The 25850-nt window shown below is 34.4% G+C and overlaps 1 long non-coding RNA gene across 1 annotated transcript; it reads left to right on the top strand.

Annotated features, from left to right (window-relative positions):
* The first annotated feature begins 12225 nt into the window (after window positions 1-12225).
* LOC120113500 lies at window positions 12226-25101 on the top strand. Its single transcript, XR_005515311.1, has 3 exons — window positions 12226-12250; window positions 20808-20815; window positions 24930-25101. It is a non-coding gene; the product is annotated as an uncharacterized LOC120113500 (long non-coding RNA).
* Window positions 25102-25850: the final 749 nt, after the last annotated feature.

Here is a 25850-nt window from a genome sequence, read left to right as displayed (position 1 = left end):
CTATGTGCCGATATGAATATGTAATAAATATGAAAGGTAATGCCCATGTTATGTGTCATGAGATCTAGAGGTATAGTTGGCATGCCAAGAGTAGAGGGTTTACGTGATCCTTCGGGACAAATTCTACGTGGTCCTTCGGGACGTATATGTATTCTTTGGAACATGAATGAGGTCTTTTGAGACACCTACTTGATCATTGGTATATGTATATGATTCTTAAGGAATTTATATGTGGTCCTTATGGACAATCTTATATGCACTACGGTGCATTTCTACGCGGCACTTCGGTGCAAAATCTACGTGGCACTACGGTGCAAATTTATACGAGCTGTAGTGAAAGCATAGTGCACAACCTCACAGTACTCACATACCTTGAGTTCTCAGTAATGTACATGGGCCTATAAAAGACATCAAAAGTATTTAAAAGATTCATATGTGATACTGTGTGTATTCTTAAGTGAAATGTATTTGTTATATGAGATTAGTAATTATTTATGTAATGGTGTGATTTAGAGTTTACATTATATGCTGATATGGTATATAAAGAAATTAGTGATGATAAAAATGAGAAATGATAAGCATGTTAATAATGTTATGTTACATGATATGTGCATGTATGTATATATTACATAAAAGAATATATGCTTTGGTATAATAAGGTAATATCAATGTTCATGCATTACAGAAGTTACAGTTAGCATATAATTATGTTTTATATGCCTCACTAAGTCAACGACTTAGCGTGTGATTGTTTCACGCGTAGGTTCCGAGAATAGGAAGATTGGTAAAAATTATGTAAGACATGTCAGTTTCTCCTTTCCAAAGATCATATCAGAAAAGAAACGTATAGTATGTATTTTGTAATAAGGATAGTGGTTGGCATGTAAATAAATGATTAAATTCAATATGTTCTAATCGGTTTTGTAAAATCATATGATTGAATTTTTTAATGTTTTAAAGGTGTATTTGTAAATGAAAATTTTATACGGGTGAAAACTAAGATTTTTATAAATTTATACGTATTTTACAGAAGTACTGTAGCAGTACTGTATCAGGGTATCGATTCTCTGTAGTAGGGGAATCGATTCCCCTATTATAATCTGGAAATTTTAACATTCGGGGGTATTGTTCACTATTGTTCATAAAACGTATATTTTCTTAAATTGGTTATAACAAACATGATTCAACAATATATTATCGTATTTTCTTAAAAAGAGTTCAAATGTCTTGATATTTTGTAAGAAAAAGGTTTTGAAAAGTCAATGTGACATCTCAGACTCTATTCGGGTCGGATACGGGTTGGGGTGTTACATATTAAATATAATAAAATATACCTTAAACAGTTAAAATAGAATATAAGAGTATTTGAGAGAAGTTGAGAGAATTTGGTGTGATGAAAGTGATTGAGAATGGGGTATTTATAGGGAGGGAGTGGGGTGTGAATGGTCGGGGCAGGTGGGTAATTAAACCTAAGGCGCGGCGCAGGGGGTGCGTCTTTCTGACGCGTGTCAGATTTAAAGGTAAAACGCGGCCCTTGCCCCGCGCTATACCCCACGTGGCGCCAGATCAACGTAAAGCGCGCTGCAGGGGCGCCTTACTGCAAAGGGTGTTAGATCGAAAAAAATAGTTTGAAGGGTGCCTGACATGAAAATATATAGGGTATAGGTGATATTTTGAGAAAAACGCCGAATAAATCAATATTTCATTTTAAAAGATGACTTATTTAAGAAAATAATAAAAGGATAAGAGATTACTCGAGAATAATAAAAGTACAAGGATTTATTTAATGTAAACAAAATAGTGTAATGGTCTTCTTGATATTTTAACCAATTTATATTTCACCAGCTAACATTACTTTAATGTCCCTATTGTCTACTCGAAATGACATGTTATCTCTTCCGACAAATAAAAGATTTTAGCTCCTTTCTGTTTTTTTTTTGTAACATGAAATCTTAAACAGAGACATTATATCAAGTTATTAGCTGTTAAAAAGATATTAGAACCTTGTATACATTGAAAATAAAAAACTAAAATCATCAAGTATTGCCATAATGGTAAAATTATTGGGGTGCAAGTCTAAAATAATTATATAAGGTATTGAAAATTTGTTCTATGAGGGTAAAATGAATAAAGTAGGGGAAAATTAGGTTGAGAATTTGAAGTCTGATCCAAGTATTTGATGTTTTTGACAATTACAATAGAGGATTGCTTGACAATCTGTTAAGCTTTCTTGAATAATCGGGTAAATAAAATAGAAAGAACACAAGAATTTTAACGAGGTTCAGCAATGTGCTTACGTCCTCGGTGCCTTAGGCGGCGCTAGTTTTTCATTCAATTCAATGTCTCATAGGTTTAGGTTACATCTTATTTTATAATAAATAAACTCTGGTACATGTTTACAAAAATAACCATGTATCATACCGCGGGACCACAACCCCCGCACCCTCAACCCACATAATCGTAATCCCCACTACGAGACTTTCTCGGTATATTTATGAGTCATACCTAACAAATCTCCATCTTGGCGAATATCATACCCCTTAGGAAACATTCAATATGGGTTGGGCTACCTTACTTCTTTAACAACTCGAAACACTCAACAAGTCCAAGCAATGCATGAACTTGTATTTCGTAACTAGCTTGGTGAACATATCAGCGGCATTCTCATCAGTATATACCTTCTGAAATAAAATATCTCCAGATGCAACCAACTCTCTGATCTTGTGAAACCTTACATCAATATGCTTAGTTCTAGCACGATATATCTGATTCTTAGCCAAGTGAATAGTACTTTGATTGTCACAAAGCAACTGAACTCCACTTTGCTAAACACCCAACTCCTTCACTAAAGTAGTAAGCCATAAAACTTCTTTTGTAGCTTCAGTCGCTGCCATGTATTCAGCTTCAGTTCTAGATAATGCCACAATAGATTGAATAGTAGACTTCCAACAAATAGGCCCTCCACCAAGAGTAAAGACATACCCTGTCGTAGATCTTCTATTATCCAAGTCACCCGCATAGTCTGAATCCACATATCTTACAACCAAAGGATTATCCCGCTGACTACCAAAAACAATTCCATGTCCTACAGTACCATCTAAGTACCTAAAGATCCACTTGACTACTTCTCAATGTAACTTACCAGGTTTAGACATGTACTTACAAACTTGACTAACAACATGAGCTAAATCAGGGCGAGTACATACCATTACATACATCAAGCAGCCAACAACATTAGAATACAGAACCTTTGCCATACCTTCAGCTTCCTTGTCTGTCTTAAGACACTGTTCTGATGAGAGCTTAAAGTGATTCACCAATGGAGTGCTCACTGGTTTTGTGCTGCTCATCGCAAACCTTTATAGCATTTTCTCAACATAACCCCATTGAGATAACCATAGTTTCCTTGAGTCTCTGTCCTACAAATTTCCATTCCAAGAATTTTCTTTGTAGCACCTAAATCTTTCATATCAAATTCCTGACTCAATAAAGTTTCAAACCGATAACATCTTCCATGTTCTTCGCAGCAATTAACATATCATCAACATACAGTAACAGAAAAATAAAAGAACCATCATCAAGGCTCTTAACATAGACACGACAATCATACGTACATCGCTTGTAGCTAATCTTGATCATATAGGAGTCAAACCATTTGTACCATTGTCTCAGATATTGTTTCAACCCGTACAAAGATTTATTCAATCTGCAAACTAAATGATCGTTTCCATGTTGAGTGAAAGCTTCAAGCTGCTGCATGTAGATATGCTCCTCTAAATCACCATGCAAAAAAGAAGTTTTAACATCCATATGCTCTAAATGCAAATCCCAACTAGCCACCAATGCAAGTGTTGCTCGTATTGAAGTGTGCCTGACCACAGGAGAAAAATTTTCATCATAATCAACTTCTTTCTGCTGTGAAAAACCCTTTGCTACCAAACGAGCCTTGAACTTGTCCCCCTCTTTTTCTGTTACTGTTGGTTTCTTCTTATACACCCATTTGCAACCAATAGGCTTTTTACCCTCAGGAAGATGAACAAACTCCCATGTATGATTGTGATTCAAAGACTCAATCTCCTCAACTATGGCAGACATCCACTTGTCTTTTTCATGACTAGTAACAACATCATGAAAAGTAACGGGATCATCACTGCTAACAGTAAGTGCAAAATAGACCAAGTCTTCAAAATCCAATCTCTTCGGAGGCTTTATATTCGTCCGTCTCACCCTGTCTCTGGCGAGACTGTAATCCTGCAAATCAACCGTAGCAGAACCACCAGAATTCGGTTGAGAAGTTTTTATTTTCTCAACTGGAAACTGCTCGAAATCCACCACTATCGTGTCTTTCTTCAGCTTCAACATGGGTTGTTCATCAAAAACAACATCTCTACTGATCATAATTTTCTTCGCAACTGGATCCCAGAACTTGAATCCTTTGACACCTTTCTTTTAACCCAGAAAAATACACTCCTTCGATTTTGCATCAAGTTTGGATCTCTCATCAGCAGGTACATGCACATAAGCAAGACAACCAAAAATCCGTAAGTGATCAAAAGTAACATCATGACCAGTCTATACATCTTCTGTAACTTTCCCAGCCAATGATGCCCTTGGCGATTTATTGATAAGATAACACACCATGTTAACAGCCTCAACCCAGAAGTGTTTGGGAAGCCACGCATTCAACCGCAAACATCTGGCTCTTTCATTCAACGACCTGTTCATCCGTTCCGCAACACCATTCTGTTGTGGTGTCTTGTGCACTGTAAAATGTCTCTTAATCCCATGCTCCTTACAGAAGTTTAGAAACTCTGAATATGTGTACTCCGTACCATTGTCAAACCGCAAACACTTGATTTTTCGTCCTGTTTGTTTTTCTACCTCAGCTTTCCACAACTTAAACTTCTCAAAAATGTCATACTTATGTTTCAAAAAATACACCCAAACTTTTCGTGAAAAATCATCAATAAAAGTAACATGATACCTAGATCCACCTAAAGACAATGTCATAGAAGGGCCCCATACATCAGAATGCATATAATCAAGAATCCCTTCAGTTGTGTGCTTCCCAGTCTTGAAACGAACTTTAGTCTGTTTACCAAGAACACAATACTTACAAAAATCGAGCTTACAACTTTTAACACCATGCAACATATTTCTTTTATGTAATTAAGCCATACCACGTTTACTAAGATGAGCAAGATGCATATGCCATAGTTTGGTAGTATCATCACAGGACTCAACAGAACACCTACAACGGTACTCCCTAGCAATCTGTAAATATTCCATGCAGTCATCTTTCCTTTCATCACAAACAAAACTCCTTTAACAATCCGAATGGTTTCCTTATCCTCATCAGCCTTAGGGATAAAACCATTCTTGTGCAAAGTGCCCAAAGAAATCAAATTCTTCTTTAAATCTAGGATATGCCAAACACCACACAATGTTCGAACAGAACCATCATACATCTTACTTCTGATATCACCAATACCAACAATATTGCAACATCGATCATCACCTAAATACACAGAACCAGAATTAACCGACTTGTATGTCGAAAACCATTCCCTATTTGGTGTGATGTGATAGGAACATCTAGAATCAAAAATCCAAGCATATGTCAATTGAGTCGTTGAAATAGAGAGCATCACCCTCACTGCAATCATAATTGTCATCCTCGACCACATTCACAGACTTGGATGAGTCATCACGCTTCTCATCAGTCTGCGTTTTCAACTTCGGACAATCTCGCTTCATATGTCTCGCCTCCTTGCACTTGTAACAATGAATTGTCTTCTTATCCCTAGATTTGGATCTGAAAATTCCGCTTCCCAGACCCTGCCTTCTCTGGCTTCCGTCCACGGTCTCGATTACCCTTGACATATAAGCTATCAGCTTGAGAGTTTTCCTCTGCATTCTACTTTCGCTGGTTTTGAGCCAAAAAGGCTGCAGTAATCTCCTTAACTTTGATAGTCTCTTTCCCATATGTAAGAGTAGTCACCATGTGTTCGTAAGAGGGAGGTAACGAACAAAACAGAATCATCGCTTTGTCTTCATCCTCAATTTTCACATCAAGCCGAGCCAAATCAGAAACGATTTGATTGAAGACATTCACGTGTTGCGCTAAATCATGATCATCCTGCATCTTCAGCCCATACAGCCGCTGCTTTAGATACAATTTAGTCGTTAAGGATTTGGACATAAATTAACTTTCCAACTTCTTCCGAATTTCATCTGGAGACGATAGATATATGACGTGATACATGACCTCGTCCGCCAAATATAATCGTATGGTTCATGCCACTCGCTGCTGTAATTCTTCCCAATCTTCCTCCTCCATCAACGCCAACTTTGTAGGTCGCAAAGCCTTCAAGATCCCTTGCCGCGCCAACAGATCCTTCACCCTTGTTTGCCATAATCCGAAGTTACCCTGACCATCGAATTTCACAACTTTGAATTTGGCTCATGACATCTGATACCAAGCTTATATGATCGTAAAAGAAAATTAATTTTTAATCGGTGACCGACAGATTTTGATAGTTGAATCAGAACATTAGTTGATAGAGCCAAGAATCCACAAAGATAACTGCAATATACAGGGAGCTTGTTAGTAGAAATAGAGAGTTTAAATACACTAGGTCTTTCGACATGTACTATAATAAGGGTTGTCTAAAAAAAGGCGGACTAATATACGGCTAAAAACTACGTGACCGAAAAATTAATAAGATAATTAATAAATTCGGTAAAGCGTTACTTATTATGTTGACAGACTCATAATGTTGTAGATAGAAAACATGAAAAACTATTAAAAAATTTGGTAACCGGTAAACTTTTGTTATCGGTAGGTATTGATACATATATATAAGTGTTCATACTTATTTCACTGTGGAAAATATTAATTTAGGGCTATCTTTTGAGTGAGTTTTAAGATATTAATTTAGTAATTATACGCGTCTAATGATTTATTTTTATGTTACGATATATATTATTATTAAATTAAAAATAATAAACATAGATATTACATATTTATTATTATCTTTGGTTAAAATAGTTAAATTTAAATTTTAAATAATATTTTATAAAATATCTAAACAATCAAATAATTTTTTGTGTAAATAAAATTATTAAATTAATATTTTAGGTGGAAAACATGAAGCACTATTAAAAAATTTTAAAACATAAATTACATAACTTTCAACAAAGTATCGATATATGTACAAAAAGTATCGATACTTTTAACATATCCGGTAGCTCTTTACCTGTTTTGTCATAATGAAACTGGTTTTGTCATATTTTTACCTGTTATATTGTTATGTATCGATACATTTTTATAAAGTATCGATACTTTTAACATATATGGTAGCTCTTTACCGGTTTTGTCATATTTTTACATGTTATATTGTTATATATCGATACATTTTTATAAAGTATCGATACTTTATAGGCGCTATTACTGTTTTTCTTTTCAATTCTAAAAGTATCGATACTTATTTAAATGGAATCGATACTTTCAACATATCCGGTAGATAGTTTAATGTAATAGGTAGCACCTATTTTTTTACCGTTTACATTATTAGCAACCTTCAAAAAAATCGGTAGGTATTTTAATATAATAGGTAGTGCCTATTTTTTTTGTACCGTTTACATTATTAGCAATTTTCAAAAAACCAGTAGGTATTTTAATGTAATAGGTAGTGCCTATTTTTTACCGTTTACATTATTAACAACCTTAAAAAATTGGTAAGTATTTTAATGTAATAGATAACGCCTATTTTATATTTCCGGTTAAATCATATAACATTTACGGTATAGACTTTAACTGATCACTTGTTTAACCAATCACACATTTTTTTAGCCATTTTTTAACCTTCTCACAGCGGAACTTCCCACTATAATATCTGCACTAAATCAGAAAGTAATTTTATAGCGCCTTACATGGCATAAATTGTTTTCCTCATATTTTCTAATATTTTTGTCAGTCATGAAATATATCATTTGATTTTAATTTTTTTTAAATTATTATTTTTTTAATAATTTGAAGTGATTATAAGATAATATTTATTTAAAATTTCTTAATCTATTGATAACGCAGACAAAGATCAATATTTCTTTTTATTGCTAATGTCACTTGACGAGTTCAATTTTATAAAAACAATTTATTTGTCGATAAATTCTAAATCCAATTCTAATCCTACTTAGATGTGAGAGAAAGGGAAAACTCTATGGAAAGGAAATGGAATGTTCTTACAGTTTATATCTAAAAAATATGACGGAACAAAAATAAACAACTTATCAATCAACTAGATGTGTTAATTTATACAAAAATTGTTAAAATCATGGTTAAAAATGAAAAAAGTTAAAATTTTTAAATTTTAGAGTTGATCTGAAATTATTGTTTTTAGTTTAATTTTATTTATTTATTTATCATTGATTTTACGATTAAAATTGAATTTTTAATTAAAAGTGTCTTTACGAAGTCACATCAAACGGGGCTACCTAAAATCGACTGAATTTTACGAATCCTATTAACAGACTCTGTACCTTGTTTCAAACCTCAAATTAACCCTCAAAAAGAGATTTGGTCCTTCTTGAAGAAACCACATTGTTAAAAAAATTAGAGTTGGTATTTTTTTAATTATGATAAAACTGGACTTTAATAGAACCTAAAATTCAATTTTGGTGCTTGATGGAGGAAATTCGAATTTAGAGACTTAGGGGCTGTTTGTTTGCCTCTTAATGGAATCATTCAGCGCTTTCAGCATTCAGCGCGTTTGTTTCGCACCTCTGAATGATTCAGTGCTGACTGATTCAGCAAAACATTACTTAATGATTTAGCACAGAAGTACATTCTGAAAGATTCAGAGCCGTTATCAAACAACATGTCACATTCAGAGCTAATTCATATAGAGCCTTTGAATTATTCAGCATTTGAATCATTCAACGCTTAATCATTCTGAAGTAAACAAACAACCCCTTAGTTTCCCTAGCTAGTAAATAACTATATAAACATCTTTTAACAAATCATTTTCAAATTCATTTTAGTTTTTATTATGATAATCATTCTCGTTCAATAATATCTAGATCAAGTATTACAGGTTGAATATGGGTTGTAAACGAGTCGAGTTGACTTCGAGTATTGTTGAGTTTTATTCGACTAAAAAATATTAAAATTAAACTTTACTCGTAAGTTCGCGAGCTTAAATTGTTAAGCTTGACTTGAACTCGAAATAAAAAATTTAAGCTCGACTCGAAAGCTCACGAGCTACTTGATACCCCAGACGAAACATCACGAGCTTAAAATTGTCAAGCTCGACTTGAACTCGAAATAAAAATTTGAAACTCGACTCGAGCTCGAAAAAATTTAAATTTGAAACATTCTCAGACTTAGGTCGATTAAAGCTCAAACTTGAAGTTGAACCTTAAGTGCATGAAAATGTTATATTATATTTAAGAATGCATATAAATGTTAATATTATTAATAGTTTAATTTAGTAAATTATTTTTTTGAGTTGTTTGCAAGTTTTTCGAGTCAGATATCAAGTAGTTCGCTTTGTCATGTTAATAACATGAGTCGAGTTTAAGCTCAAGTCGAGGTCATTCAATTTAAGTGTTGACCGAAGTCAAATTCACTACAGCAAAATGGGTTTATAGTGGCATTTTTAGCGGCGTTTTTAGAACAAACGCCGCAAAACACTTGAACTTTAGTGGTATTTTTATATAAATGCCGCTAAAAAATGTACTTTAGTGACGTTTTTAGAACGCCGCTAAAGACTAGTACTTTAGTGGCGTTTTTATACAAACACCGCTATAGACTCGTACTTTAGTGGCGTTTTTATATTAAACACCGCTATAGACTAGTACTTTAGTGGTGTTTTTATACAAACGCCGCCAAAGACTGTACTTTAGTGGCGTTTTTATAAAAATGCCGTTATAGACTAGTACTTTAGTGGCATTTTTTGAATAAACGCCGCTATAGACTCGTACTTTAGTGGCGTTTGTATGCAAACGCCGTTAAAGACTCATAACTTTAGTGGCGTTTTTGTAAAAAATGCCACTATAGAGTCTTGTTTTAGTGGCGTTTTTAGAACAAACGCCTCTATAGACTCGTACTTTAGTGGCATTTTTGTTTACAAACGCCGTAAATTTACAATTTTTAAATCCCACACCCCTTTAACCCTTTTTCATTTTTCTCACTTTACCTATTTTTCCCACTTCACCTATTTTTTCATTCTCTTGCTCGAACTTTCTCTTTGTTTCTTTTTTACTCTAGAAAACTTAGGTTTCTGCCTTTCCTTTACTTGCACTCTTTTTAAATCATTTCGTGGCCCTAATTTTGTTCTTAGTTTATTTGATTTCACGTGGGTTCGATATGTTCAATTTAAACTTTGGAGGAAAATCGATCGGTTCGTTCAGTGTTTTTGTTCTTGTTATTGTTATGGTTTCTCCTTTTTCTAACGATTATAATTTTTACTTCATTTTTATGGTTTTTTTTTTGTTTTATGTTACTATCTGCTGATATTTTGTCTTTGGGAGAGAAGCATGTATTGTGCCAAATTTGCAAGTTGTATTGGTTAGAGATGAGACGGGTCCAGCGAATTCGGAAAACTCACAGGATTTCAAGTTGACTGATTGTGAGCAAAAGGCCGAGCATATTACCATCGCTCCACGCACCAACACCAAGATGTTGAACCAATGGCGCTCTTTGCTCTTCAGGATTTTGTTTTTGTTTTTGAAAAGCTTGTATTCGAAAACCCTATTTAGTTTATTTTACTTGAAGATTTATGGTACTTGAGAAAGCATAATCGAAATGTCTATTCTATTATATTCTATCGTCTTCTTTGTTCATTTCATTTTTTACTTTCTAAAACGTCAACTAAGCCCTAACGTTATCGTCTTCCTCTAACCCCCAAAAAATAATTTTTCAAATTTCTTTAGTGGTTCTCATTTTTGGGTAAAATTTGATTTTCAAGGATTTTTTTCACTGTCAGAGCACTGGGTTTTCGTTATGCGAAAAGCACTAGTATTTCATTTTTACATACATAATTGTACGTGCATTGAACCCTTTCGAGTTGTTTTTGTAGTAATGTTTTCATTACAAGAGCTTCAGGGAGTAATGGCCTTCGGGGAATAATCAAGGGCTCTGGCATCTTGTGTTTTTGCAATGCAGATGCAAATTTTCATCAAATTTATGAGTATTGAGGGGGTTTATGATTATTCCCGATAAAAGAGTAGTAAATTTGTATGAATGTGGATTGGAAGTTATATTTGCTGCTTATGAAATTTGCATGCTAGCTTTTAGATTTAAATGCAAAGAGATAGTCTCCACATTGCATTGACTTGCTTGTTAGTATCATTTTTCTCTTATCTGCATGAATAAAGATAAGATATTTCTGTTGAAGTTTAACTCTTTCACCCGCTTATTTTATTTTTGTTTTCTTTTTGGGTTTACTTCAGATCACCCAAGCCAACTGTGTTTCCAAAGTCTCCAATGAGTGCTTTAAAATGCAATTCATCACAAGCTAAGAGTCAGGGTAGAGTAACTAGAAAGTAAGTTTAGTTTTGAGTTTATGTATTGTGTTTACACATTTGATATTCACTCTGCTGATTATAGATGAGGTGGTCACGTTTGGCATTATCTTTTTGTTGATACTATATATGAATTAATCACCTTCATACTGCTTTTGAAGGGATATGAGGATGCATAAATTGGTATTTGAGGAAGATGGGTTGCCAGACGGGACTGAATTAGGCTATTCTGTTTGCGGAAAGGTTTGTGTGAATATGCTTAAACGTAAGATTTATCTATTTCAACTATGTCTACTAAGTGGTTATTTGATATGTTACAGAAAATGCTTGTTGGCTATAAAAGGGGATTTGGAATATTATGCACATGCTGCAATTCAGAGGTACCCTTTTCTCTTCGTTTTCCCAATGACTTTATTGCATTTAAATTCTCTGATTTTTTGTTTTTGTTGTTTTATAAGAGCACAGATAAGCCCCTCACAGTTTGAAGCTCATGCTGGTTTTTCTAGTCGTCGCAAGCTGTAAGTTTTTGCTCAGTCTTAGTTGTCAAAACCTCGTTGTTTTTGGTCTTTTTTATCTTGTAATTGTTATAATAATGAGTTGGTTCATTTAGTGTATGTATATATAAACATGAGTGTTATTTTGACATTTCCTTTGTTTACAGTTTTCAAAACATTTACACATCAAATGGGGTATAATAATTGATACATGTCCGAGGGCTTTTCACGTAGGTTAGTTTTCAACTTTATTACTGGGTTTTCCTTCATCGATAGCTTTTCAGGATTCACTTGTTTGTATAATAATTGATGTGTTGGATGCATTTAAGCAATGACAGTAAAGAAAGTAACTCTCATCTAATTGACTTCCAATGTTGTCTCTCTTTTTTAAGGAATGCCAAACCATATTCTAAATTCTAAACTTATTTGGTTTTTCCCCTCATGAACTTCTAAATTTTGTGAAATTGTAACTAGTCTTACATAGAATCTTTTGCCTTTTGCTCTTGGTTGGCCATAATGCATTTCTTAACTGAAGGCAAAATAGTTTTCTAATGTCATTTTCCAGTTGTTTAATTACCAATGTGTTTAATGATATTTTTATTGCAAAGTGAAATTGATTATTTGTGGATGCAATAATTCTATGGAGTGATTTATGTGTGAACATAACTTGCTTTTGGTTTCAGGAGTGTTTTTTCTTCCTTTCCCCTTTACCCTATCTCTTTGACTTTCGACTGAACTTAATTTGGAGAGTTGAGAGTTAGTTACTATCTTGTACCCTTTTTGGGACATATTTTTACATAGTTATGATCTCCTTGTGCTTTTCGTCATTTAGAATGATTTGTGCATTTTGCAACATTTTTCATTACACGTATTTTGAACCAATGGAATTTTAGGAAATGTAGTTTTCTTGCTTTCTCCATACAAACAGATTATGAAATATCCCTACCACGCAAATGTCACTTTAGTTGTTAGTTTGTAATCAGTACGGATTCGTGTTGGGCTCATGCTCTTTTTAATGGTTGCAGAGTGTATATGTAATATCCTCAATACCGGGTTAGTGACTAAATTAGAAAGTTTCATATTTTGGTGATTAAAATAGAATGAATGAATAGTATAAAGATTTATATGTAAATGATTGTGTAGGATTGAATTGAAAGGAAGAAGGAATGGAAGGGCAAAAGAGCCATTTGCAAGGAAAATTAATTAAAGAAGGGATAAGGATATATATGAGTACAAGTGGGATGAAAAGAAGAGAACACCAAAGCCTTCCAGAGTTATCTTCTTCTTCTTTCTTCCTTGTGCGTGTGAACCAAAGCAAAGGTAAGATTTCTGATTATTGAGTTTCTTGTTAAATTTAATATTGGGTTTTGATTATTAGATGATAACTAAGCTTAAGGAAAGCTTAAGTTATCTTAACATCAAAGGATGATTGAGTTAGGAGAGATTTAAGATTTGAAGTTCTTAAATAAAATCTTGGAATGGAGTTCATAACTAGAATTGAAAGTTATATTTGACTTGTCATCAATCTAGTTAAGATATACGAAGTGTTAAAAGCGGAATTCAAACATGTTGGATTATTGATGTAATTCTTGAATTACATATGAATGATAGGATTTGAAGGTTTAAGATGAAATAAATGAGTATAAATTGGTTTAAGGATGTGTACTAGAGTTAAGAATGAAAAAAGAGATTAAACATGAAGGATTTATTCCAAATGAATGAACTTTCGGGTTCAAAAAGAGGATTCTGGGCAGAGTGCATCGATGCACATTCATAGTGCATCGATGCACATTCATAGTGCATCGATGCATCAAGGTTAAAACCCAGAAATTGTTTGAAGGTGTATCGATGCATTGGTAGTGCATCGATGCATTCTTTTAAAATAAAAACATCGAATGCAATTCATGCATAGATGCATAAGTAGTGCATCGATGCATCCCATTAATAATGAAACATCAAATACAATTGGTGCATCGATGCATAAGGAGTGCATCGATGCATCCCAACAATAATAATACATCGAATACCTTTTATGCACCGATGCATCAGTAGTGCATCGATGCATACCTTCATTAAAAGATGAAATTGACTTTTATCTTAGTCTAAAGAATGAACCATTAGAATATATTAGTTATAATACTGATATAGATCCATGTGCGATTATGTAGATACTAAAAGTAAGCTTATTCCGGAACGATCAAAGGATTAGAATCGAATCAAAGCAAAGCTAAGGTGAGTGCATACTATATGTATATTATAATGGAATAAGACTTGTGATAAGTCTAATTCCTATGTTGATTTTTTTAATACAGTAGTTGTGAACATGCATACATGATAATTATTGTGATACATGCATAAGATATATATATATGTTCATGTGATATAATATGTGATATGACATGTGATATGAGAACATGATATGAAGTGACATGAGATACATGATCACAAGAAAAATGACATGAGTACATGAACATATGAAATATAAGAATAATGCTCATAGTATACGAAATGAGAGCTATAGGTATAGTTGGCATGCCAAGAGTCGAGGGTTCTATGTGGTCATTCGGGACATATATATAATTATGTGGAACCTATATGTGGTACTTCGGTACACTGATTGGAGCCATTGTATTATGTATGTGGTTCTTAAGAAGAAGTCCTTCGGGATGTAGTGGTCCTATGGGACATAGATAATAATCCTACGGTGTAACACCCTCAACCCGTATCCGACCCGGATACAAGTCTGAGGTGTCACATTGACTTTTCAAACTTTAATCTTTTAACGAAAACCAATGAAATTTAAAACTTTTATTAAAATAACATTGTCACTGCACACGAGTTTACCAAGACAAGACAAAACTAATCAGAGCATTTGAACTAACACTGTTCATACATGCCAACACACTACATACTACAAAATACCTACTGTGACTTTACTTCTGATCTGATCGCTGAGTAGAGATAGGTTGATCTGCAATTTCCTATTCTTGATTCTCCTGCTCTTCGAAACCTACGTGTAAAAACACTTACACGCTAAGTCATAGACTTAGTGAGGCATAATTACATAATAAAGAATTATTAAAATATAAACATGTCGTCTACTATCCAAACACAATTATACTATCATACCATCATTTATTATACCACATATGAGCCAATATACACTATTGAGAACCCAAGGTATACGAGTATTATGAGATTGTGCACACGTATGCTGTTCCCACAGCTCCATGAATTTTTCCGAAGGACCTATCCAGAGGTCATAAAGATCCTCGGTAACTATCCAGAGGTCATAAAGATCCTCGGTAACTGTCCAGAGGTCATAAAGATCCTCGGTAACTGTCCAGAGGTCATAAAGATCCTCGGTAACTGTCCAGAGGTCATAAAGATCCTCGGTAACTGTCCAGAGGTCATAAAGATCCTCGGTAACTGTCCAGAGGTCATAAAGATCCTCGGTAACTGTCCAGAGGTCATAAAGATCCTCGGTAACTATCCCTATGTTCCTTAGAACATAGGTATACTGTCCATATGTCTCGAAAGACATAGGTAGTTCTTTGACTCTTGGCATACCAACTATACTTACAGTTCTCATAACTCATATCATGGCATTGTCTTTTACCTTATTACATATTCATACATCATATCACATTTTTCTTTTTCTATAGCTCTTTATCACATGTTCATATGATCATCTTATTACCTATACATGTTCATATAACCATTACATACATACATACATATATGTCATCCCTCATATGATTTCATATTCATATTCTGTATATTTCATATTCTTTCTTATGTCCATTTCATACTTCTTATTTCATATTCTTTCTTATGTCCTTTTCATACTTCTTATTTCATATTCTTATGAAATCATATCAAACATTTTAACTATTTCACATATTTAACACATTTATCTACATATTTACACAACTCATATAATATATATATATGGTAACATGTCAATACATATGCTCATTCATACATATAAACCATAACAAACACAGCACACACACTTCATATACTTAATATAGATATCTCGTAACTCATTCATATATAAGCTCTAATCTGGAACATAAACTTACCACAATCTGCATAGTATATCCCATAATGTATACGGTATGAATTCCTATCATATTTAATAATATTGAATGAATCATGTATCAAGATATTAAATCTAGACTTATCGCAGTTCTAAAACTGAATATACTAACATAATCCTGTTATGCACATGCACTCACCTTAGCCTTGTTTGAATTGAATCAATTTTAACCCTTCGTTTACTTTGAAGCAAAGTCACGTTCAATATCTACATAAGCATAATTTTCAAGATGATTATCAGATGCCCAAGTCTTGAAATTAACCTCTAATATCCTACCAATTTAAGAGATTAATAGTTTAGTCTCTCTTCTTTCTTCTCTTTTTTTTTTATTATGGGGGAATCGGTTCCCCCCCTGGGGGTATCGATTCCCCTCTAACATTCTGGAATTCATATTCGTTTGATGGGGAATCGATTCCCCTTGAATGGGTACCGATTCGCCTAGCCCAGAAATCTCATTTTGAGCTCGAAAATCACATTATTTTAGCTTAAACCTTCCTATTTCACTTCCTTTAATACTCTTAACTTTAATACACATACTTAAACTTATTTCTATTCGCTAATCACTTCTTTAACTTCAAATCTAGTCATTCCTATGTAATTGCAAAAATTATACTAGTTTTGCAACATGTTCAAATTCTTATTCTAACACTTCCTATCCCTTAATTGACTTGATGACAAGTCAAATTCAACTTCCAATTCTCAATATAAACTTTATTTCGATATTTCATTCAAAAACTTCAAATCTTTAAATCCTCATAAACTCTTCATTTTGTTGTTTTAAAGCAAATTAATCCTTCCTTAATCTTACTTAGCATCTAATAATCAAAACTAAACTTAAATTTCAGCACATAATCAGCTCAAGAGAAAACTTACCTTTGCTTGGCTTCACACGTGGAGAAGAGAAAATGAAGAAGAAAAGAGAGAAGAGATTTCTGGACAAAATCTCCCATCCTTATCCATATATATATATATCATTTAATTATAATTTCAAGTCTAATGACCATTTTGCCCTTTAATTTCTTGGATTATTACTATAAACTTTTAGGAAATATTTCCGAACAAATCATTAAACTATTAAACTATTCTACTTTAATCACCATATTCTGAAATTTTACAATTTTGGTCACTAACCCGTATTTTGGGATGTTACATACGGGACGAATACTGAACTAAGGTTCGGTGCCCCATGAGGGAATTGATACGAGCTGTGGTGACAGCATTAGTGCACAACCTCAATGCACTCACATACCTCTATTCTCAATAATATACATGGGCAATACAATTGAAATACAGATTTACAGTGAAAGTGATACAATAAGGTAAGTTTCGTATGTGCATTATATGTTATCGTGCGATAGATACATACATATTGAAATTTCATGATCCAATGGTAAGTATGAACATTCATAAGTTTATTGTTTCATATTCATTTATTGCCTCACTAAGTCTATGACTTAGTGTGTAAGTGATTTACACGTAGGTACCAAGAATCAGGAAAAATGGAAATAGAAGTAGCACGGACAGCAATACTACTAAGAGATCAGATCAGAAGTAATTGACAAAGTATGTAATTGGTTATGTATAAAATGTTGGCATGTAATAAGTGTTAATTACGAATACTCTGATCGATTTTGTATTTTATGGTCTTATGTAAATTAAAGTATTTCATTTTAATGAAAGTTTTAAAAATTCCCGGGATTTTCTTTAAGAGTCAAAGTTTGAAAAGTCAATGTGACACCTCAGACTTGTATTCGGGTCGGATATGAGTTAAGGGTGTTACATTTAATGGTATCAGAGCTACGGTTTAGTCGATTCTCGGCATAAACCGAAGTCTAGAGTGTCTTATAAGGTATACATGCCAACAAAATAGTGGAAACTTCTGATCTGATGGAATAGTAAGTATGATGTTTTGCTAATAGAACTATATGGTTGTATTTTTATAGATGTCCAGACAAGGTAGTTCTAGGAATGAAGCGGGAGATGATAGACCCACTGAAAGTAGTAATTCACCTGCCCTGGCCAGGCAGAGTGAAGAACAGACACCCTCTGGAGTGCCTGTAAATGATCAAGATATATTCTTTAGAACGTTAGACGCAGTATTGACGCGTTTCCAACCTCCTGTTACTTCAACTCCAAAAATGAATGTTGCGAAAGAGTTGAAGGGATTAGGAGCTCTAGAGTTTAGAGGGGAAGCCAATGAAGGTCCTGTTATTGCGGACCTTTGGCTTAATGACATGAAAGTCATGCTTACGGGACTTTATTGTTATGATACTGAGAAGCTGGATGGAGTAATTTCCTTGTTGAGAGGATAAGCAAGGATCTGGTGGACCAATGTTACATTGAGGATATCTAATGCCCAAGTAACTTGGTCATTATTTTTAGAAGAATTCAAGCATAAGTGCATTGGAGATCAATTTGTTCGTCAAATGAAGCAAGAATTCATGAATTTGAAGCAATGGAATCACACTGTATATGAGTACGAGTGTGAATTCAATAAGTTGAGTCGCTTTGCTGCTGAGCTAATTTCTACTAAAAATGATGCTTGTGAGTGGTTCGTAGAGGGTTTACGTCCTCGGTTAAAGGAAATATTGATTGTCTTGAATTTATCATCATTTCAAGAAGTAGTTAACCGTGCCAAGGCTCTGGAAAGAGCTCAGAACGAGAGGTTTGAAAATTCAAGGGCTTAGACAGTCAAAAGATCGGGTGCTTCTTCGAGTTCCGCGCCATCAAAAAGGGGCAAAGATACTGGTTTTCGACCCCAGGTTAGATCAGAATCAGTGGCATCCTCCGCTAGAGGATCAAATCAAATGAGAGGTAGACAAACTCAGTCAGTGGAATCTGGAGCTGGGAGAACTAATCAGAGTCAAGCCAGACAATGCCCACATTGTGGAAAGAATCATTCAGGGATATGTCGGATGATTTCTGGAGTCTGCTTTAGATGTGGGAACATTGGGCATTTTGTTCGGGATTATCCAATGTTAACCAGTGAATCTGTACAACCAGAGAGGTCTGTTTCTGTAGCCCAAAGGGGAAGAGGTAGAGGTAGAGGAAGAAGTCAGTCAGAGTCCTCTGCTCAACAGGAGATACACTCCACTGCTCGAGTGTACAACCTCAAGACCAATGAGGATTGTGATGACCCAAATATTATAACAGGTACCTTTCTATTGTTTGACAAAGGTGTTATTGTATTGATTGATCCGGGTCTACATATTCATATATTACTAGTACGTTAGTAAGAGAATTGAATATTCCTTTAGAAACGACTAGCAATGAAATAATAGTGACAAATCCATTAGGGCACAGTACTCGGGTAAATATGGTGAGCCGAGGGTGTCCCATACGGATTCAGGAAATTGAATTCCCTGCTAATATGATGGAATTACCTTTTGATGAGTTCGAAGTGATACTGGGGATGGATTGGTTATATCGTTATTACGCTGATGTCAATTGTAGATTGAAAAGAGTGACATTGAGAAGTTTCGAAGGAATAGAAGTTATTGTATTTAGTGAAAGATGGAATCCATTAGCAAGTGTGATTTCAGTGATGACTGCAAAGAAGTTACTACTACAGGGATGTCAAGGGTTTATTGCTAATGTACGGGATGTTAGAACCAAGGAGAAAGGGATTGAAGAGATTCCTATAGTCAGAGGGTTTCTCGATATATTTCCTGTAGAGTTTCCAGGTTTACCTCCTGACAGAGAGGTAGAATTCCAGATTGAGATAATACCAGGAACAACACCCATTGCAATGGCACCATACAGAATGGCTCCAAAGGAATTACAAGAATTAAAGATTCAATTAAAGAAGTTATTGGACAAAGGGTTTATTAGACCAAGTGTATCACCTTGGGGAGCTCCAGTTCTATTTGTTAAGAAGAAAGATGGATCAATGCGTCTTTGTATCGATTACAGACAACTCAATAAAGTGACCATCAAGAACAAGTATCCACTTCCCTGAATCGACAATTTATTTGATCAATTAAAGGAAGCTTCAGTGTTCTAAAAAATTGATCTACGTTCGGGTTATCATCAATTAAAGATTCAAGAAAAAGACATTTCGAAAATGGCGTTTAGAACAAGATATGGTCATTATGAATTTATCGTGATGCCGTTTGGAGTTACGAATGCACCAGCTGCTTTTATGGATTTAATGAACAGAATTTTCCAACCGTATTTGGATCAGTTTGTTGTGGTGTTTATTGATGATATTTTAATATATTCAAAGTCAGAAGAAGAGCATAGTTCACACTTACAGATTGTTTTACAGATTTTACGAGACAAGAAGCTTTATGCTAAATTCTCTAAATGTGAATTATGGTTGAATGAAGTAGCATTCCTTGGACATGTAATTTCTGCAGAAGGAGTTCGAGTGGATCCCCAAAAGATTAAAACTATTATGGAGTGGGAAGTTCCAAAGAATGTATCGGAAGTTAGAAGTTTTATGGGGTTAGCTGGTTATTATCGAATGTTTGTTAAAAACTCTTCGATTATAGCATTACCCATGACTAAACGGTTGAAAATGGAAGTAAAATTTGTTTGGACTCAAGAATGTCAAGAGAGTTTTGAAACGTTAAAGAAGATTCTTACAGAAGCTCCAGTGTTAGTTCAACCCGAGTCTGGAAAGAACTTTATAGTGTATAGTGATACGTCTCATAGTGGTTTGGGATGCGTATTAATGCAAGAAGGCAAAGTGGTAGCCTATGCTTCGAGACAACTAAAACCGCATGAGAAAAATTATCCAACACACGACCTAGAGATGGCGGCAGTAGTGTTTGCTTTAAAGATCTGGCGTCACTACTTGTATGGTGAAAAGTGCTACTTGTATACAGATCATAAGAGCTTAAAATACTTGATGACTCAGAAAGAGTTGAATTTAAGACAAAGAAGATGGGTGGAATTTCTCAAGGATTATGATGTGGTGATTGATTTCCATCCTGGAAAGGTAAATGTGGTAGCTGATGCCTTGAGTCGAAAGACATTTGCAGCTTTGCGAACTCTTGATGCTAGATTATCGTTAAGAGAAGATGGTGCAATTTGTGCAGAACTGACAGTCAAGCCCGTATGACTAAATCGAATTAAAGAATTGCAAGTTAAAGATGAAAAGTGTTTAAAGAGGATACAACAGATAAAGAATGGAGAGAGTACGGATTATGAGATTAAGTCTGATGAGAACTTGTATTATCAAGAAAGATTAGTAATTCCGGATGATGATGAATTAAAGAATGATTTGTTAACGGAAGCTCATTGTAGTCTATTGACAATGCATCCGGGAGGGAACAAAATGTATATGGATCTTAAGAGTCGATATTGGTGGCCGGGAATGAAGAAAGACATTTCGGAATTTGTATCAAAGTGTTTGACTTGTCAACAAGTCAAAGCTGAACATCAAGTTCCGTCAGGATTGTTACAATCGATTTCAATTCCTCAATGGAAATGGGAAAACATAACGATGGATTTTGTGATGGGTTTGCCTATAACTCCGAACAAAAATGATTCAATCTGGGTAATCGTGGATAGATTAACTAAGTCAGCCCATTTTATTCCAGTACGAACTGATTTCTCCATGGATAGGTATGCTGAGTTGTATATTAGAGAGATTATACGATTGCATGGTGTACCTATTTCCATAGTTTCTGATCGAGATCCTAGATTCACATCACGATTTTGGAAGTCATTACATAGAGCATTGGGAACTCGGTTAAACTTCAGTACATCGTTTCATCCTTAAACCGATGGTTAATTCGAGCGAACTATTCAAATTCTGGAGGATATGCTAAGAGCTTGTATCATTGAATTCAAAGGATCGTAGGAAAGGTATTTACCACTTGCTGAATTTGCGTACAACAATAGTTATCAGTCAAGCATCAAAATGGCTCCCTATGAAGCTCTATACGGAAGAAGATGTCGTACGCCCTTGAACTGGTATGAACTTAAGGATCGAGAAGTTATTGGTCCTGAGTTGATTCAGAATACGGAAGAAAAAGTTCAAGTAATTCAAAATAATCTGAAAGCTGCAGCTGATAGACAGAAATCGTATGCTGATTTAAAAAGGAAAGAAATTGAATTTCAAGTCGGAGATAAAGTGTTCTTGAAAGTGTCTCCGTGGAAGAAAATATTGAGGTTTGGACGTAAAGGAAAGTTGAGTCCTCGGTTCATTGGACCTTATGAGATTACTAAGATGGTAGGATCAGTAGCATATCAGTTAGTTTTGCCACCTGAAATGGAAAAGATACACAATGTTTTTCATGTCTCAATGCTTAGGAAATATAGATCTGATCCATCTCACATTGTGACTCCTGAAGAAATTGAAGTCCGACCAGATTTAACTTATGAGGAAGAACCTGTTCAAATATTAGCTCACGAAGTTAAACAACTAAGGAACAAGACTATTCCATTGGTTAAGGTCTTGTGGAGGAATCACAAAGTAGAGGAAGCAATATGGGAACGTGAAGAGGACATGAGGATTAAGTACCCCTACCTCTTTGCATAATGAAAAATTCGAGGATGAATTTTCTTAAGGGGGAGAGTTATAACATCCTCAATACCGGGTTAGTGACTAAATTAGAAAGTTTTAGATTTTGGTGATTAAAATAGAATGAATGAATAGTATAAAGATTTATATGTAAATGATTGTGTAGGATTAAATTGAAAGGAAGAAGGAATGGAAGGGAAAAAGAGCCATTTGCAAGGAAAATTAATTAAAGAAGGGATAAGGATATATATGAGTACAAGTGGGATGAAAAGAAGAGAACACCAAAGCCTTCCAGAGTTATCTTCTTCTTCTTTCTTCCTTGTGCGTGTGAACCAAATCAAAGGTAAGATTTATGATTATTGAGTTTCTTGTTAAATTTAATATTGGGTTTTGATTATTAGATGATAACTAAGCTTAAGGAAAGCTTAAGTTATCTTAACATCAAAGGATGATTGAGTTAGGAGAGATTTAAGATTTGAAGTTCTTAAATGAAATCTTGGAATGGAGTTCATAACTAGAATTGAAAGTTATATTTGACTTGTCATCAATCTAGTTAAGATATACGAAGTGTTAAAAGCAGAATTCAAACATGTTGGATTATTGATGTAATTCTTGAATTACATATGAAGGATAGGATTTGAAGGTTTAAGATGAAATAAATGAGTATAAATTGGTTTAAGGATGTGTACTAGAGTTAAGAATGAAAAAGGGGATTAAACATGAAGGATTTAATCCAAATGAATGAACTTTCGGGTTCAAAAAGAGGATTCTGGGCAGAGTGCATCGATGCACATTCATAGTGCATCAATGCATCAAGGTTAAAACCCAGAAATTGTTTGAAGGTGTATCGATGCATTGGTAGGGCATCGATGCATTCTTTTAAAATAAAAACATCGAATGCAATTCATGCATCGATGCATAAGTAGTGCATCGATGCATCCCATTAATAATGAAACATCGAATGCAATTGGTGCATCGATGCATAAGGAGTGCATCGATGCATCCCAGCAATAATAATACATCGAATACCTTTTATGCACCGATGCATCAGTAGTGCATCGATGCATACCTTCATTAAAAGATGAAATTGACTTTTCTCTTAGTCTAAAGAATGAACCATTAGAGTATATTAGTTATAATACTGATATAGATCCATGTGCGATTATGTAGATACTAAAAGTAAGCTTATTCTGGAACGATCAAAGGATTAGAATCGAATCAAAGCAAAGCTAAGGTGAGTGCATACTATATGTATATTATAATGGAATAAGACTTGTGATAAGTCTAATCCCTATGTTGATTTTTTTAATTCAGGAGTTGTGAACATGCATACATGATAATTATTGTGATACATACACAAGACATATATATATGTTCATGTGATATGATATGTGATATGACATGTGATATGAGAACATGATATGAAGTGACATGAGCTACATGATCACAAGAAAAATGACATGAGTACATGAACATATGAAATATAAGAATAATGCCCATAGTATACGAAATGAGAGCTATAGGTATAGTTGGCATGCCAAGAGTCGAGGGTTCTATGTGGTCCTTCGGGACATATATATATAATTATGTGGAACCTATATGTGGTACTTCAGTACACTGATTGGAGCCATTGTATTATGTATGTGGTTCTTAAGGAGAAGTCCTTCGGGATGTAGTGGTCCTACGGGACATAGATAATAGTCCTACGGGACGAATACTGAACTAAGGTTCGGTGCCCCATGAGGGAATTGATACGAGCTGTGGTGACAGTATTAGTGCACAACCTCAATGCACTCACATACCTCTATTCTCAATAATATACATGGGCAATACAATTGAAATACAGATTTACAGTGAAAGTGATACAAGAAGGTAAGTTTCGTATGTGCATTATATGTTATCGTGTGATAGATACATACATATTGAAATGTCATGATCCAATGGTAAGTATGAACATTCATAAGTTTATTGTTGCATATTCATTTATTGCCTCACTAAGTCTATGACTTAGCGTGTAAGTGATTTACACGTAGGTACCAAGAATCAGGAAAAGTGGAAATAGAAGTAGCACGGACAACAATACTACTAAGAGATCAGATTAGAAGTAATTGACAAAGTATGTACTTGGTTATGTATAGAATGTTGGCATGTAATAAGTGTTAATTACGAATACTCTGATCGATTTTGTATTTTATGGTCTTATGTAAATTAAAGTATTTCGTTTTAATGAAAGTTTTAAAAATTCCCGGGATTTTCTTTAAGAGTCAAAGTTTGAAAAGTCAATGTGACACATCAGACTTGTATTCGGGTCGGATATGAGTTAACGGTGTTACAGTATACCCCTACCACGCGTTCCAACTGGTACTTGGCACTGTAGATATTGCCAGAATACCTTCCAAAAGGAAAAGTTTGTGCAACATAATGTCAATGTTGTCGCTGCAGGAAGAGTTGCTGGAATTGATCCAATAGAACAGATAAGCAAGAGATGCATTCGAATTATCAAAACTCCAGAAGGAGCAATGAAGACTAAATTCTAGTGAACAATATTTTTTTTAATTGAAGGTGAAAGAACCTAGACTAAATTCTAGAGAACAATGTCAAACTACATTACATTTAATTTTAATGTTTATAAATTTAAATTTATTTTGTTAGGTCTTTTTTTGCATAACTTGTGTTGTTAATTAGATAAATCTACATGATATTAAATTTAGGTGATGTAGAGCAGAAATGAAATATGCAAAATCAACTAATCTTAGCTAAAGAAAGGTAATTAGCGGCGTTTGTTTAAAAAAACACCGCTATAGATCTGACTTTTGCGGCGTTCGTTCCAAAAACGCCGCTATAGATCTAACATTTTTGTTGTGTTTGTTCCAAAAAATGCCGCTATAGATTTGACCCTTTGCGGCGTAACGCCGCTATAGATCTTGACCTATTGCGGCATTTTTTGTTTTCAAACGCTGCAAACTTTAGCGTGCTGGTATTGCCGGCGCTTTTTGCGTCGTTTTTTCTATGCTGCAAGTCTTTTAGCGGCGCTTAAAAACGCCGCTAAATCTATATTTTGCTGTAGTGATTTGAATAACTCAGAGCATACGTTGCCTCATTCACAACTCTAATTCAACATATCAAAGATAGACAATATAGTCCAGACGGGGACATGAAGCATGCTTACCTAATGGTTTATAATCACGTCCCCATAACTAGTTATTCTTATTGATTACAAATAACAATTTAAACCGAAAAAAAAAATCCTTAATTT

Source organism: Hibiscus syriacus, unplaced genomic scaffold (genome assembly GCF_006381635.1).
Source record: "Hibiscus syriacus cultivar Baekdansim isolate YM2019G1 unplaced genomic scaffold, ASM638163v2 tig00110209_pilon, whole genome shotgun sequence".
NCBI lineage: Eukaryota > Viridiplantae > Streptophyta > Magnoliopsida > Malvales > Malvaceae > Hibiscus > Hibiscus syriacus.
The sequence above is the reverse complement of the archived record's forward strand: the minus strand, read 5'-3'. Positions and strand labels throughout refer to the sequence as shown.